Source organism: Lissotriton helveticus, chromosome 3_1 (assembly GCF_964261635.1).
Source record: "Lissotriton helveticus chromosome 3_1, aLisHel1.1, whole genome shotgun sequence".
In the NCBI taxonomy this organism is placed as follows: domain Eukaryota; kingdom Metazoa; phylum Chordata; class Amphibia; order Caudata; family Salamandridae; genus Lissotriton; species Lissotriton helveticus.
In genome coordinates, this window is record NC_136061.1 from 1,502,272,447 (window position 1) to 1,502,290,621 (window position 18,175).

The window sequence follows — 18,175 nt, forward strand, 5'->3', positions numbered from 1 at the left end:
ATACATACTTTGCAGTAATACTACAGTTTGTGTATATATACTTTGGTTTGATTACAGTAGAACTACTAGTAATGCAATGCATTGCAATATTGTACATATGCTTTGTATTGGCTTTTCAGTAGAATGTCCACTAATTACTTTTCTTACACAGTGTAGTATACCTGGATACTACACTGGGACATTTCCTGTAAACAGGTAAGTAAAAATGTTTTAGTTATTCGGTTACAGTTTTAAAGTTTTTCATAGATTTTCTAACTCCACACTTAGAAACTTTTCACAGAAAAACTGTCAATGTTAGCCTATGGAGGAAAATAGTCTTATCGGTTCAAAGGTTAGTATTCGGTTAGGTTAGTATTCGGTTGTGGGAGTTGCTATTCTGGGGGTAGACTCATGAGTGCCCTGGGCCAAGGATGCACTCTTGTTACACCCTCTGCGGTACTGAGTGCTGAGGCCCAATGTTATCCAATGGGTGATAGGGGGGCCTCCGGTTGGTGGCTGCTTACGAGCAGGTCACAAGGTTGTGGGAGCAAAGATTCCTGGACTTAAGCTCAGGGTAAATGGGGGTTCAAGCCAGCACACACCCTCAGCTGCACTGGGGCCGGGTGCAGAGTGCTGTTTTGGCGTTGGGCATCCTGTAGCTTTCTATGGTTTTTTTTCCCGGTTTGCAAACACACTGCAGGCTCAGGGACGAAGATCTGCTGGGTGCGATCACCGCTTGGAGACGTAATTTGGGATGCTGGGGGTTTGCTAGACACCATCGGTTGGCCCACCCAAGGCAGTGCGGCATCAGGTGCAAGGGTGTCTTTTAAGGTTGGTTCTTCTTACCAGCTCCTGGTCACGGTTGGGGGGACCTTCCGGATTTAGGCTGCAGGCGTCGGCTGGAGGCTTGAGGCAGGTCAGAGATCACTGGATCTTGGGTCTGGATCGCCAGGGAGACCTCCTTGTGGTGTTGAGCCACTCAAACTCGGGCTGTGGGCGTCGGGTGCAAAGTGGTGCAGACTCGTGGATTTCGCCAGAACAGGAGTCTGTTGGAGAACAAATCAGGTGTTCACAGGAGACAGAGTCTTTGGTTTGGAAGGCAGGGTAGGTCCTCGGGGTTCTTGCGTTGCTGGCTGCAAGACACACCGGAGTTTTGCTTCTGCAGGTTCGATGTGGGGACAGGCCTGTAGGTCTGGGGCCAAGTCAGTGGGCGTCCTCCTCTTCTTAGCTTCGGCACGGCTGTTCGGTCCTTCTTTTCTTCTTATAGTTTGTCTGAGGAAGCAAGGTAAATACTAGATTTAGGGACGTTTAGGTAAGTAAAGGTTGGGACCAATGGGTCCCTTCCATGGGGTGGGTACACCCCCAATTATGCCACCCTCCAGTGGGAGCGGGACATATGCCTCACTCTGGTTGGCTGGGTCCGTCCCCCCCCAACAGCAATATTAAGGGGTAAGAGAGTTGTGCTTCACCTCAACTCACCTCCCCCACCTGAGGGGTGGGGTTGGCAAAGGTGGACACACCTCTCTTCCTCGCTTCAGTTTCCCACCAAATGTTCCCACCCAAAGTGGGGGTGAGAACCGGCGAAGGCCAGTTCCTGAAGGCAGCAAGAGGCCTGGGGGAGCTCACAAAGGGGCCAGGCCTTTGAAGCTTCTCCTCCGTGGACCCTGCCCCCTGTGGGAGGAGGCTTAGCACCTCGTCCGAGGATGTGCATTGTTTCAGGCCCCCCAAGAGCAGCAGGCTTTTGACCCATGGGTCCAGAAACATGTCTGGTGTTGGCAGCTGAAAGCAGCCACTCAGCCTGGACACTAGTGGTAGGTCGTTTTTTCAGGGGGCATCCTAAGATGCCCTCTGTGTGCATTATACATTAAATCCCACTCTGGCATCGTTGTGGGTTAAATGTGCTGAGAAGTTTGATACCAAACTTCACAATTTTCAGTGCAGCCATTATGGTACTGTGGATTCGGAATGACAAACTTCCAGCACCATATACTCTTAATGGCAGCACTGCACTTACAATGTCTTAGAATTGACTTAGACACTGTAGGGGTACAGTGCTCATGCACCTGTACCCTCAGCAATGGTATAGTGCACCCAGCTAGTGCACTGATCTATGCCAGGGCTGTGGGTTGTAGGCATGGCACACAGGGATGTGTACCATGACGACTTCACTTTGTTCTGCACCAAAACACGTAGCCTGCAAATGCAATTTGTGACTATTAAGGTACAGGACCTCTAAGGGTGGCACAATAAGTGCTGCAGCCCTTAGAGGCCTTCCCTGGTCACAGTGCCCTGAGTACAAGGGTATCATTTACCAGGGGCTGACCTGTGGCCAGACAGTGCCAATTGGGTTTTGTCTTCAATGCAGTTTTAAGGAAAGAGCATAGGCCCTGGGTACCTGATTGGCAGGAGCCCAGGGCACACTCCGTCAAAGTACATCAGCAGTTCAGCAAAATGTGGGGACAGCCATGCAGAAAGAGGGCACTTTTTCACAGTTTCTCTATTAGGACAAGATTTCTGATCTTCGGCTACTACTTGTTGCATTCAGTGGAGGGAGGCTGCACTCAAGAGTATGGTGGCGCACCAGTGGCATCACCAAACGATGTCGTAAAAAATGCCATAGAGGTAGTTTCTTTGTTTTTTAAGAGTCTCCCTTATAGTGCTTCGATCACTAAGCAGAAGCTTTCACTAATGAGTATATAAAAGTCAAAGAGGAACTTTAGCTTATCGCTCTTCCTAAAACCAAAGCATTCTATCGAAAACCCATCATTCCACAATAAGAACTGAGTAGTGGAGTATCCTACACTCATGTGTTTACCATACTTTTCACAAAAATTGAACAAGCGCATTTCTATTGGGTTAGCTCCTTCTGTCATTTCATAATTTAGTCATGTTCTTATTAAATTATTTTTTCTTTATGACAGTTGTCTTATTCTATATCTAAAGTTAGGAGACACTGTCTGCAAACTGGACAGTGTTGTAAAATCCATTACAAAATACAGATTAATTCACACATTGTACCATCAAGGGGTCTGGATTTCCAGTTTTACTGAGTGTGCACATGAATACTGCTTGATAACTATCAGATCACATTTGATTTTTTTTATGAAAATCAGTTTGTTTTTTACTATCTGCTCAGTTCCCCAGTCATGATTGCCTTGCTAAAATTGTGCAAATGAACATAATCATTTATTGCATAAAGGTTCACTCTACTGCAAAATATAAGAATACTTGATCCGTCCAAGAATTTCAATAATATATAGAAGCAATGATATAGCGTACCTTTTCTGGGATTACAGAATTTTGAGGCAATGCACAATATACATTTTAAAGAAATGGAAATGTATTCATTATACTATGCAGTTTACTCAGATTTTAAAATGGATGTTTTGCATTCCTGATGCAATTGCTTTATTAATCCGAATTAGCAAAGCAAATGAAGTCTAGCGCCTTTGACCTACTGGCTTTGCAATGCTGCTTGGGGGGAGGGGTGGGGGTGCCTGGAGGAAAGCACACGAGTGAGAAAGCAACATGGACCGCTCTATTAGTGATAGTGTGGGTGAGCAGCCTTAGGTCTGGCACAGAGGAGTTTGAGGCATTTATTGCACAACATTTACCAATAAGGGACACACGACTCAAAAAGGAGATCCACACCAATGTTATAAAAATAAGCTTTGTTCAAGTTGTTTTTTTTTTTTTAAGACTAATATCTTTGCAATAAGGCGAGTACATTTTGCAGGAAACATACTTAAGGCTTTCAAAAGTCAACACAGTGCAATTTTTAAAGAGTTCAATGTTTTCCTATGGAGGAAAACAATAATTTAGTTATACAGGTAGGTACATGACTTACAGTTCCATTCTTCGGGATCACAGATTAGCAAGGGGCAATGGTCAGGTGAGTACCAAAACAGCACCACTAGCGGCACTGGGACGCCGGGAGCGGAGGTAAAATTCTGCTTTCCACCCAATGCATTTCAATGGAGGCTGGGGGTGCTTGAAGCCACACTGCTTGTAGGTAAGTAGACAGGTTGCAGGGGCCAGGCTTTGGGGGTTAGACCAAGCACGGGGCACAAAGCAGCACCAAACATACACCATCAGCGGCACAGCGGCAGCCGGATGAAGGGTGCAATTTCAGCATCGGGCACCCAATGCTTTTCAATGGAGATTTTGCTTCGACAAACAGGCTGCATGCATAGAACCAGAGGCTTTTCAGAGAAAATTAGCGACAGCAGAGGCAAGTCGGGATGTAAGATGGCGTAGGGACACCGTGGGTTCTGCTTCTCAAGGCCCAGGGGCTTTGGCTTCAAAGGTGTCCTTGAACGTTGGGTTTCCCTTACTGGGCCGGTCGCAGGAGAGGGGTGAGCCTCTGGAGTCAAGTTGCAGGCATCGTCTTAGGATCGAAGAGGGGTCTGGACTTCAGGACAAGATTGCCTGGAAACCTGGTCTGGATAGGTGGGCCACCTGGACACGGGCCATGAGCGTTAGAAGGACTCACTGTTCAGGAGGGCACCAGAGTCTTTTGAAGATATTCTTTGAGGACATGTCCGCTGGAGTTCTGGTCTTTGTCAAAGTGCAGGCAGTCTGCCACAGATTCTGGACGTTGCTGGGTGCAGGACAGGCGTTGTCTTTCCCGCAGGTTCTTTAAAGCTGGAACTAGGCCGGTAGGGCTGGGGCCAAGCCAGTAGTCTTCAGGTCTTGCTCCACAGTGTCTTATTCGTCCTTCTTCTTAGGTCAGCGGAAACTAGGTTCTGGGGGAGCCACCTAAATGCTAAATATAGTGGCGTTTTAGGGGAGTAATATGTAGGGCCAATGGGCACCTTACCTTAGGTGACTACACCCTCCATCATGCCACTCTCCTATGGGAGGGGGCATATACCTAGCCCTGATTGGAGGCAATCTCATCTTCAAGATGACAGGGACTGAAAGATGTGCTTCACCTCGCCGACCCCACATTAGGCGTGGAGTTGGACAGGTGGTCACACCTACTATTCTACCTACGTTTTCCTGCCAGCTTTCCTGCCCAAAGTGAGCAGTAAACAGGAGGCTGCCATCCGCTGCTAGCAGCAGAGGCAGGGGATCGCATTACAAAGGCAATAGGCCTTTAAAGCTTCCCTCTCTAGCACTGTGCTCATCCTGGGGAGTAGGTGTGACACGTCTGCCCAGGATGTGCATTGTTCTCAGTCCCAGAGAGCAGAGGCTCTTGACCAAGGGGGCCAGAAATATGTCTGGTAGCAGCAGGCTGCCTCCAGCTAGTCTGTGACCACACGCGTTAGTAGGTTTTCAGGGGGCACCTCTGAGGTGCCATCTGAGTATGTTACAATAAATCCTACACTGGCATCAGTTGGGGTTTATTGAGAGGAGTAGTTTTGTACCGAACACTCCTGGGATCAGAAAAGCCATCATGGTGCTGGGGAACTTGAGCTGTCAAGTTCCAGCCCATGTACTCTCTATAGTTTCCTTGGCACTTACAATATCTAAGAATGGACTCCGATACAGTAGAGGCATATCTGCTCCTGCAAATATGACCACACCTGTGGTATAGCATACCCTGCCTTAGGGCTTTGAGGCCTGCTAGAGGAATGACATACCATTACCTTAGGGAGGGCTGGTTGGCATGGCACACGAGCAGTGTGCCATGTCCACTCTGTTGTTTTATCTGCACCAGGTCAGTGGCAGTCTGTCTGGCCTAGGTAAGGTGTCCCTAGGGGACCCACTTCAGTCCCCATGACCTAGGTACCCAGGTACCATTCAACAGGGACTTGCAGGGGGCCTGAAGGGCCAATTGTGGTACAGTTTTAGGGAGAGAACACTGGTACTGGGAACCTGGACAGCAGGTTTCCAGTACAATTTAGTCAAAGTTGTACCAAAAGCCAGGCAAAATGTGTGTCGGGGGGGAGGGGGAGGGCTACTGCAGGAGAACCCCATTTTTTCACACTTAGAAAATACAGCTGTCAGATTTGAAGCATGAGCCCTGATCGCAGCAATGTTATCCTATGGAAGAAACATACACTGCATAGGCTAACTTGCAAACGACTTACAGGACTGTTCTTCTGGACTTAATGCAAGTAGGGGACAAGGTCAAAGAAAGCACCAAGAGTTCAAGGTTACCTGCCCTGGGATGTTCAGGTGCAGAGATGCTTTCAGCGGTGTTCCCCTCAAACTCTACACGTTGAAGTCAATAGGGAACATTACCTGCAAAGAAAGGCTGCAAGTGGGGACTGGTGGACCAGTCCGGCGGTAGTCAAAGGAGGGGCTCAGCTCTTGAGGGTCTCAGGGCCACAGAGACACCGTCTGTTTCAAAGGACTCGGGCAGAGAGGAAAGGGTGCATATGTGTTTTGTACACAGCAAGACAACTTCTGGCAAGCAGCTGGTCTCTGGTGAAGTTCCTCGACGTGCAGGTACGTTTTGGCAGCAGTGGTGTTCGAAATGAATGCAAACAAGCCTTGGAATAGGCTCCTGTACCCTGGGAATTGGTACAGGGAGCCTCTGGGGTGTAATAGCATCTCGAAGGCTGCATGGATCAACAGGGCTGACTTCCTGGATGCATGATGACCTCTTCCTAGGCTGCTGCTGCGTTGGTGGACCCGGTGATCAGTAGATCGGTGAACCGGGCAGTGCAGTCTGTGTCTACAGGCAAATTGCTCCTCCACTTCAAGGCAGATGCTGGCTGGTTGGCTAAGTGCTGGCACCCCAATATGGCATTGTGGGGATGCACAGCTGAAGGACGACTCTGGTCTTTGAAACTGTAGGGACAGGAGAAAGCAGGCAGTGTTTGGCACCAAGTCCACTGATAGTGTACAAGTTACTTACTTTCGGTAACGATGCATCTGGTAGAGACGATTCTAGCCGCAGATTCCTTAACGTAGAATTATCCCCAGGCGTGAGACTGGATCCGGAAAACTTTTTGCCATAGCATCTCTGCGTGCCGGGGGGCGGCACCACACGACTCTGCCCTGACGTTGTCCGCGTAAGTGACGTCAGCAAAGTCAGATAAGCCCCACCCCGGCGCGCTGACATATGTTTTCTTTGGAGAACTTTTCCGCGCCACAAAGCGGAGCCATCACAAACAAAACTGTGAGATTAGGGGAACAGTGAGCGAAAAAAATCAGAAAACACAAAAGGAAAGAAGCGAATGGTGAGGAACAGCACCATTAGGGACAGTGCCAGGCACTGTATCACTGAAAGTCATGGAAGAAAAAGAGCAGAGCACCGCTTCGAGGGGCAACCCTGCAAAGCAGAGGCGATATCCTCCCTGAAAGCAGAAAACACGTGAACAATGTCATGGCAGACGACGGAAGTCTGCACCCACAAGCTATAACAGTGAAGGGCGACAAGTCCTGAACCGATAAAAAATGGCAATCTACCCCTAGACAATACCATCAAAGAGTGTCTCATCCCCCGTAAAGAGCTAAGGACTGAGGCACAGCCAACAGACCCCCAACCCAGAAGACTGCAGAGGAGTTAGAAACCCCAAACAATGAATAAATGGGGGGGGGGGGGGGGAGCATAGGTAAGCCCCAACTGGAAAAAACAACAGGGTGTTGGGATCCTGGAGTACACACAAACCTACCGTCCAAGTACCAGAAGGGCAGGAGTAGAACCAATAGACAGAACAAAGCAGTCTGCCAGGGAAGAAGCGAAAGAGGTACTCGCAGAAGACAAAGCCTCTAGGAGGGGGGCCAGAACAGAAGACCAAGCTGAAGGCCCTCCAAAATGGGGAGGAAGGGCAGGCCGTGAAGGAATCTGCAGCTAGAATCGTCTCTACCAGATGCATTGTTACAGAAGGTAAGTAACTTGTACATCTGATAGAGACTACTAGCACAGATTCCTTAACAGAGAATTAGATACCCTAGCCATACCCAGAGGGGAGGAGGGTCAGCGAGAGAACATCACCAGCTTTGAAGAAACACAGGGCCCCAACAGGGGATGTCAGGGGGACAGGGAGGAAGGACCAACCCCCACCAAGCAGAAGTAAGCAGAAACAGGGAGAAAGGAAGGCCAGGATACGACAAGCCTACCCGAGGTACAAAGGGCATCCGCCAGAAAACCCCGGAGGGACAGCCAGTGCCAAAGAGTACCAAAGTAAGAAAGGAACCACCCAAAATCCTAGGAGACGAGGTGGAAAACGGGGCAGAGCCCACCGCAGGAGAACACACACACAGCGAATGGGACAGCTGAACAGGCATCAGCCCCGAAGCAGCGGACAAGGCAAGAAAAGCACACGGCCGAGAAGCACAGGTGTGAAAAGGAAGACACGGTTGCGCCAAGGTCCAGCAGAGCAAGTGGCAGGTGCACGCGGGTGTGAGAAAGTGCCATCTTTCTTGCCTTGGTATGCCCCCACTTTTTTCTGAACTGCTGATGTACTTTGACTGAGTGTGCCCTGGGTCCCTGCCAATCAGGTACCCAGGGCCTGTGTTCCTTCCCTAGAAAGAAAAGCTATGCTGAAACTAAATATCCAATTGGCATCTCTGGCCCCCTGTAAGCCCCTAGTAAATAGTACCCTAGGTACCCAGGGCATGGCGACCAGAGAAGATCCCGGAGGGCTGCAGCACTTATTGTGCCACCCTCAGAGGCCTGTACCCTGGCACCCACACACTGCCTTTGCAGGCTGAGTGCCTAAGTGCAGAACTAAAGCAAGAGTCGACATGGCACACATACCTGTGTGCCATGCCCACAGACCCCACTGCCCTGGCATACTTCAGTCACCCCTCTAGCTGGGTGCCCTATGCCAGAGGTGAGGGCCCAGGTGCATGAGCCCTGGGCCCCTACCATACCTAGGGCCATTCCTGGGCACTGTAAGTGAAGTGTCGCCATTTAAGAGTATATGGTGCTGGGAGGTTGTCATTCACGAACTCCACAGCACCATAATGGCTTCACTGAAGACTGACAAGTTTGGTACCAAACTTCTCAGCACATTAAACCCGCACTGATGCCAGTGTGGGGTTTAACCCCTTCCATGCTCATGACGAGCTCAGCTCGTCATGCAGTACAGTGCTCCTGTGCTCATGACGAGCTGAGCTCGTCATGACCACACCCGTTTTTATTGCTGTCCAGCACAGCAGGGGAATCGCTCTAGCAGCGATGCTGTTAATGTAAAATGCACGAGAGGGCATCTTAGAGATGCCCTCCAAAAACCCGAAACTGCAATCCACGTCTGGGCTGAGTGGCTGCAGAGGCTGTCACACAGCAGACATGTTGCTGGACCCCTGGGTGGAGAGCCCCCCGCTCTCCTGGGTCTGCAACAAAGCACATCCTGGGCGAGATGCTATGTCTCCTCCCAGAGGATGGACAAGGGGAAGCTTCAAAGGCATACTGCCTCTGAGAGCTTCTCCAGACCATTTGTGGTACCCAGCAACCAGCCCCCCCACCAGTCCTACCCTCACTCTGGCAGGAAGGCTGGCGGGAAAAACTACGTCAGGAAGGGGGGGTGCCAACCTGTGCCAACTCCACCCCTCGGGTGGAGGAGGCGAGGTGAAGCAAGACCCCAGGCTCCGGCCATCTTGTAGATGGGGAGTCCTGCCCAATCCCAGCTAGGCTCCTGCCCCCCTCCCACAGGAGAGGAGCAGGCTAGGGGGTGTACTCACCCCAGGACAGGGACCCATTGGTCGCTGCCCTTGCCCAACCTGTAATGCCCCTAAATTTAGTATTTAGGAGCTCCCTGAACCTTCTTTCCTTAGATCCCGATACCACAAGAAGAAAGAAGATCAAGAAGAAGAAGACCCGCCGCGAAGCTGCTAACAACAGGACAACAACAACTGACTTGGGCCCAGTCCTACCGGCCTGTTGATCCTGGAACCTGCTCCTGCCTAAACCCGGTGACCTCCGCGGACAGCAACCTTGGCACACCCAGAGGACCTGCCTGCCTTGACCCTCTCGAAGATTGGGACTCCCATCAGCAGAGGCTCTGCTGCAACAACCCACCTGGTGCCCACCAGGAAGCTCCGGACCAGCCCACTCTGCACCAGCCGAGCCCGGCCCGGGCCAACCTGAATCAAGACCACGAGGACGTCCCCCCGGTGACTGTGACCCGAAGTCCAGTGCCCAAAGGCCCTCCTCAGAACCAGGGGCCACCCCAACCGCGACCAGCCGAGGGTAAGCTTTTCCAACCCCCAAAGACACCCCTGCACCCGGCACCCCGCGGCCCCCTGTGCCTCCCTTTGGGGTGCCTACCTGTGCTCCAAGATCCCAACTTACCTCTCGAAGTGCTGGTCGCCCCTGGAGAGTTACCGTTCCCGAGCCTGCATCCTTTGTTCCTTGTCCTTTGTCAAGATCCTCATTGGATAACATTGAGCGCCCGACGGCTCAAAAGCACCCTGCACCCAGCCGCCCGAGTGCCGCTGGCTGTGACCCCTCCGTTCTAACTTACTCCCCCCCTTGCCCTGAGCAACTAACCAGGAGCCCAGCTCCCAGAGCCGCGTGGCCTGCTAGCCAGCCGCCACCAACCGGAGCCCCCTTTCGCTCATTGGATAACATTGGGCCTACCTACCTCTGCACACGGCTGCCTCAGTGCCGCTGGGACTGAACTCACCTGACCCTGGGGGACCCCTGAGTCTACGCCCAGAACCCTAACTTCACCAACCAAGTACTCACCTGGAAACCGGTAATTCACTTACCTGCCATTGGATAACATTGACCCATTTTGACTCGAAAATTTTCTAAGAGTGGAGTTTTGAAAACTGAAAATATTCCTATAAAATCAGCCAAAGTCCGAATCCGAAAATACTCACCTGTGATCAGGAGAGAAGCCAGTACTGTACCCTTCAGCCCAGTACTGAACCGCAAAAGTAATCCCTAGCGGGGTTACTAGTAACCTGTATTTTTCCCCATAGAAACCCTTTGTCTGCTTTTCTATGAAAAAGTGTCTACTTTTTAAAACTGCAAATATTCTTTAAAAATTGTACGAAATACTGAAACGCAATTACCTACCTGTTTTGAGTTAAGCCCTTGGAGACTAGTGCTGGGTTACAAGAGTAACGCGATCGTACTTTACCTGCAACCTGAATTCCGTCCCATTGAATAACATTGTCAGATTTACCTTGAAAAGTTTCTGAGTGTGAACTTTTAACACAGCTTTATATTCCTGAAAATTCTGCAGAGTAACTTACCCGTTTTTGCTAATCTGGTTTCAGCTTAGACCCCAGGACTGAATTTTAGATCTAGTCCTGAGACTACCAAAGTAATCCGTAAAGTAATCAACTGTAATTATCTATGAATACCCATTGAGTTCAATGCTAGAGTGTGGTTCAGAACTGTGTCGTTTACTGCTTATACTTTAACTATTGTGTGCACAACCTTTTTGCTTCCTTGCCAAGTAATTACATGCGAATGCTCACCTCGAGAAAAGTATACTTTTATAACTGTTGGTACTAAAAATAAAACAACTATATCTTTGGATATACAAATAATTGGCCTGGAGTTCAGTCCTTGAGTGTGTGAAACCTTTTGCTGACTGATTGTGTACATCAAATGCTTCACACTGTCCTCTGGTACTGCCTTACTGCTCGACCAAACTACCACTTTGGAGAGTAAGGTCAGTTCTGACTTTAACCTCCGTTATACCTCTGGGGTTGCTGGACTCTATACACACTGTACTTCCTTCTAGTCCAGTATATATAGAGCCACTTTCTCACAGCGGGTAAAGTAAAGTAAAGTCCACATTTGTAAAGCGCACAATCACCCGTAAGGGTCTCTAGGCGCTGGGGGGCCGTCGGGAAGATTAAGCAAGCTATTGCCCAGAGTCACATGGTGCTGGGCTAACCTGCCGCCGGAGCCGGGGATCGAACCGTGGTCCCCAGATTCCAGCGTCAGGCGCCCTGGCCGCGGCGCCACACCTCTCCCACCGTACACACAAAAGCCAACAGAGGTGGACCATAACGACCAGGCGTGTGCAGCTGGCAGCTGGTACACTAAGAAGAAGGGCGCCCAGAACAAGCCAAGCGCAAGACAGAGGCAAGGGAATCCCAGAACAAGCCCCAGAGAAGGACCGTTCCAGTGGCACAACCCGACCCCCGGAAAGAAGTGGAACCAGCCAGAAGGAAAAGAGGAGAAGTACACAGTGCAGGTCTAAAGCCGACAATCGGAACACAGGAGAACACCAGGAGTATCCTAGCCCCCCTGGAACACAAGGCAGAGGGCCTGGCCAAAACATCAGATAACAAGGTGGAAACACCAAGACACGACGCAGTAGACGGCAGGCCAAAGCCGGCCTGTCGATTCAGCAGATACTAAGCAGGACAGAACCTGAAGCAGCGCTAAGACAGAAGAAAAATACCGCGCCACACGGTATACAGTGACGCCAGGAAAAGCGATGAACCCGAGAAGGTGTTAACATCCACCCAGCTTAAGACAGAGTTACACAATAGCTACAAGTACCCCACCTAGGGTATGACACGTCCCAAAACAAAACATGGGAACACGTCTTAGGGAAGAAATCCCGCAGCAGAGGTCAAGAACATAAAGGACCTGTGGGAAGCACCACAGACGCCTTTTAATCAGCCAAAAAGAAATACGCGGATGGTCCAATCTGAGGACCTATACGGCTTCACTAACAGCCAAAAAACACACCACAAAAGCTAAAGGATGGACCAGCAGCCAACAGTACAGAGGGGCCAACTTAAGGACCCTGAAGGCATCCGCAGAGAACACACAGACGGGCCAACCGAAACACTAGGCCCAAGGAGAAAGGTGGGATAAATGCCTCCCATGAAGCACCTGAGGACCAACAAACCAAAGCTTATGGAGGGGGGAGGAGGGGGGAGCACCACAAGGAGTCGTTGAATGGCCACGTGGGTGTTAAATAAAAGAACACCATCAAAAGGCAGGTCAACAAGACGCTACCTAATATTCTCTGGAAAAAAACCATCCCGCAACCAAGCATGGCGGCGGAGAGCCACAGAACTTGCCATAGTGCGGCATAGAGAATCAGAAACATCCAAGGCCGAACGGAGAATAAAGGCAGCTAACTCACGACCATCCAACACATGGTGCTGCAGATCAGCGCTGACACCCTCATGTGAGGTGCGAGACAGAAGGGACACAGCAGAATCACATAGGCTGGAGGTAGCCCTGGCCAGCACACAGAGTGTTGAGCGCTCGCAAAGCCGCACTAGTAGAAGCGAAGATGTTACGCCCCCAGGAGTCCAACCACCGGGCCTCCTTTGAGGGAGGGAGCAACACCGAAGCAAAGGAAAAGCAGTCTGCAGGAAAGGACCCTGGGTTGAGGGGTGGAAAGAAAGGCAGACTGGATCATGCGGAGCAGGACTGTGGTGGAGCGGCTCAGGCACCGGATCTCCAGTGGAAGAACGCCCCCATGTCCCCAGAAGAGAGTTGTGGAGCGAGGCCTCAAATGGAAGAAGCAGCTCCCCTACACCAGAGCCCTGGTGAAAAACTTCCAACAAATGGTCCGTAGGGAATGGAGTTACAGGGGTGCCCATCTGCAAAATGCCAGCGGCCGTTGAAATGGCCCAAACAAAGGCAACACTCGCCTCCGTAGGACATCGCGGGGTAGAGAGCAATTCCTCCGTAGGCGAAGGCTGCAAACTAAGCCGCCCATCCCAGAGTCCAGCAGGAGGACGAAACGGCCAGCCCCTGTAGAATGGAAGATCCATGGACGAGTGGGGGACCTGAAGGGTCTCCAGAGAAGGCAGAGAAGCCTGCGGGGCAACCAACAGCGAGTTGCGGAAGAGAGGGTCAGAGGTCTGTGGCTGCGGAGACGGCGTAGAGCCCTCCCTGGAAGACGCCAGGGAAAAAGCAACAACGCGGCATCCAGTCTCCGGTAAAGAGGAGATGAGGAGATGACAAACCTCCGGAGAGGATGAGACATCCGGAGAAGAGTCGACGACCCGACGCCGGGATGGCGGCGTGGAGTCCACCACAGGCACGGGTGTGGCCTCAATCGCCACCAAAGCGGTCCTCAGGGGCATCGAGTCGACCTCCACCACCACGTGCGTCCTGGGAGAATGGGGCGGGGTCAGAGCCGGATCGGCTAATGAACAGCGCCGAAAAAGTACCGGCTCGACCTCACACGAGGCAGATGCCTGCGTAGAGGACCGAAAGGGACTCTGGGAGGCGCCCCAGGTCCCAGCCACCACCTGCAGCGCCGCCAGGGCCGGGGAGGAAAGCAGTCGGCGCCGGAAAGGCGTCAGCTCGGCCTCCAGTAAGGCAGCCACCTGTCCAGAGGACCGAGAGGGACTCGGGGACGAACCATGAGTCCCGGCGACCTCCTGCGACACCACAGGGAACCCTGCAGGGATTTGCGGCGAGGCAGGGACGCTGTGGATCAAAGAGGGGAACACTGCAGGGCCGCACCTCGACGACACCACACCACCACAACCTGAAGCCGAACTCGTCGGCGCCGGGGTCGAATCCGCCGGCGACTCTAAGGAAGGCCCCGCGCATGAAGGGATCCACGGACGTCTCAGGAAAAGGTGGGCCAAAGAAGCCTGCAGAGCCGTACCGTAGGCCTTCATTTAGGCCCTAGTTGCCTCGACGCCAGGAAATGGCGGATAGGGTGGCGACTGGCGAGGGTGCACGTCCCGAGGGGAACCCGCGCCCTCTGCAGAATGAGGACAAGGCCTCTTAGACAAGCTGCAGGACCTACCAGCAGGTGAGCGTCGCCCGTGGGGCCTTGGTGAAGGACGATGCCGCAGTCGGAATCGGCGGCTCCTGGCTTCCGAGGTAGGGGACGGACGCTGTGACGAGACCGACCTGGAGAAGCGGGCCGAAAGCAATTTCATCTGGAGCTCCTGCCGGGACTTCGGCTTAAGATGCTGAGAAGCGTTGCAGTTCGTAGAGTCGTGGTGATCGCCCAAACACCACATACAAATAGAGTGAGGGTTCGTCGCCGACATATGACGCGTAGAAGAAGTACAGGTCTTGAAACCCGAAGGTATTCGCACACTGTTCCACCAACACGAAGCGTTAAAAGAAGGCCTGAAAAAAGGTCAAGGAACACAATCCGGATCCGCGTTGCACGCGGAAAAGAAGGAAACTGATGTCAGCACGCCGGGGTGGGGCTTATGTGACCTCGCTGACGTCGCGTACACGGACAATGTCAGGGCGGAGTCGTGTGGTACGGCCCCCCCGGCGCGCAGGGATGCTGTGGCAAAAAGTTTTCCGGATCCAGTCTCACGCCTGGGGATAATTCTACGTTAAGGAATCTGAGGCTAGTAGTCTCTATCAGATCCACAGTTCTCACGGTCTTCGGCTATTCTTTGTCCTTCTTCTTCTTCTTTAGTCGGTCGTATCTGAGATCATGGTGTCATGGGGCTACCTAAATACTAAATTTAGGGGAGTGAAGGGTAGTAGCCAATGGGCTACTTACCCTTGGGGTCTCTACACCCCCTATATGACCACTTTCTGTGGGGAGTGGGTTTAACCCTGTCCCAGAGTTCCGAGCACCACCAAAAGTAGGATGGCGGAACTCTTCTTTCATGGAGCACATCAGGTAGCCCACCTTAGCGGTGTGACTATCCTGGTGGTGCAACTCGCATACTTGTATAGCTAATGTCCCACTTCTCCTGGTGCCAAATGGGCATCAGGGCATGGTGGTGGGATTTCCAAGGTCAGGGGGAAGCCGGGTTGCATATCAAAGGTGGTGGGGCTTTGAAGCCCCAACCCTTGATATGCTAAATAACTAGTCATCCTGCTGGAGGAGGTGTGAACACCTTCCTTAGCAGCAAGCATTGTTTCTGGCCTCAGAGCATGGGCTCACATTGCAGGTGTCATACACTCATCTGTGGTGGCAGGCAGGGTAATACCAGTCAGCCAGCACACTAGATAGTGGTAGGATTTTCAGGGGGCACCTCAAGGTGCCCTCTGTGTGCATGTCATAATACCTATTTCACAGGTAACAGTACAGATTTATTAAGACAAGGTGGTTGATACCAAACACCATAGTTTTCAGTAATGCCATTCACTTGTACCATCTAGTAATTGAACTAGACAGCACAGGGGCATGTCTGCTCATGCAGAAATACTCTCTAATGTAATATAATGCCCCCTGCCTGAGGCTATAAGGCCTGCTGTAGGGGTGAATTACATATATTACATGCAGTGACTTTGGCATGGCACATAGTGAGTGTGCCATGTTATGTTTTCACTCATGGTTTGCACAGTGATACACAGTTTTCAATGTCGGCCTAAATGCAATTTGTAGGGGAGTCCCTTAGGGTGGCATAATACATGTTGCAGTCCCCTTAGGGACCCTCTTTGGTACCCATCGCCTAGGTACCATGGGGGCCACTTACTAGCAACTTACAGAGGTGGCAAAGTGTGCACCAACTGTGTTACAATTAGACCATTTTACCTCGTTTTTAGGGAAAGGGCACTGACTCTGGAGCCTGGTAAACAAGGACCCAGTGCACATCAGTCAAAAAACATCAGTAACAGTAGCAAAAGGTGGGTGTGACCATAACAAAAAGGGGAATTTTCCTAAAAAACCCCACCTCTCCGCCCCCCTCAAAAGAAAGAGGATGAAACTAACTTTTCCCAAGAAAGTCTTCATTGTCTAAGTGGAAAAACCTGGAAAGACCATCTCCATTGGTATGGTCAGTCTCAGAACTGTGTTCCACTGTAAAGTCCATTCCCTGTACGGAGATGGACCACCTCAACAGTTTTGGATTTCCCCCTTCATTTGCATCAGTCATCTTAGAGGCCCGTGGTCAGTTTGTACAAGGAAGTTAGTCCTAAACAGGTAGGGTCTCAACTTCTTCAGGGACAAAACCACAGCAAACACTTCTCTTTCAATGGCGCTCCAATGCTGATCCCTGAGAGTAACCTCCGGCTAATAAAAGCAAGAGGCTGGTCATTGTTGGTCTGTGATAGAACTGCCCATATCCCATGCTCGGAGGTATCAGTTCGCACAAGGAACTGCTTTGTATAATCTGGAGCTTTTAGAATGGGTGCTGAGAACAATGCTTCCTTCTCAGTGTCAAAAGTATTTGCTTTCTTGAGCTGCTTCTTGGCGATCAATTCAGTGAGGGGTGCCACAATGGTGCAATACCCCTGCACAAACCTCTGCAGAACTCAGTCAAGCCAAGGAATGCCCCGACTGAGTCTGTGTTGTTGGAGCTTCCCAGCCCAGAATACTCTGGATCTTGGGCTGTAAGGGTCCACCTATAAATTGACCCAAGTATACACCAAGCCCTGACCTATCTGGCACTTGCTTGCCTTGATAGGGAGTCCTTCATGCTGCAGAGACTCAAAGGCCTTTCTAAGGTTGATCAGGGAATCCTGCCAGGTCGAACTATAGACCACAATATCATGAAGATATGCTGCACTAAAAGACTCCAGCCAAGCCAGAACTTTGTTCACCAGCTTTAGGAAGGTGGTACTTTAAACCAAGGCATCACAGTAAACTGGTAATGCCCATCTGGGGTGGAGAATGCAGACTTTTCTATTGCTGCAGGAGTCAACCCATTCTGCCAGTACCCTGATGTCAAATCAAAAGTACTGAGAAACTTGGCTGCCCCTAACCTGTCAATGAGCTCATCCGCTCTTGGAATGGGGTGTGCATCTGTCTTAGTGACCACAATGAGGCCTCTGGTTTTCCTCCCTTGGAATCAGTGTAGAAAGCTGGCATTTTATGAAGTGTACCAAAATGAGGTACAAAATGTAGATAGCCCAGACAACCATTATTGACTTACAGGGCTTAAATTAATAATCCCAAATGCTCTCTTTTGAGGTAGTGTGGGTGAGCAGTTTAGGCTGATCAGAGGGCAGTGTTAAGCAGTTGTTCAACACACAGAGTCAATAAGTGAGAGACATGCTGAAGTAGAAACTGGAAATCAATTTAGAAAAATAACATTTTTATATATTTTATGACACCAAGATCTTTGTAATTGGCTAAGTACTTTTAGAGTTATACATTTTTACGGATCACAAACATTTCACACAAATATGTTTTTACGTGGTAATTGTGAGAAAGTGCCATCTTTCTTGCATGGTATGCCCCCACTTTTTGCTGAATTGCTGATGTGCTTTGACTGAGTGTTCCCTGGGCTCCTGCCAACCAGGTACCCAGGGCCTGTCTTCCTTCCCTGAAACTGTGTTGAAACCTAAACCCAATTGGCATCTTTGGCCACATGTCAGCCCCTGGTAAATGGTACCCTAGGTACCCAGGGCATTGTGACCAGAGAAGACCCCTAAGGGCTGCAGCACTTATTATGCCACCCTTAGGAGCCCTGTACTCTGACACAC

The 18,175-nt window shown here is 50.8% G+C and overlaps 1 protein-coding gene across 3 annotated transcripts in view; it reads right to left on the reverse strand.

The window, feature by feature from the left end:
• ARHGEF12 (Rho guanine nucleotide exchange factor 12) overlaps positions 1–18,175 on the reverse strand; it is a 926,126-nt gene that overhangs the window by 468,946 nt on the left and 439,005 nt on the right. The gene's annotated exons all lie outside the window — the stretch shown is intronic.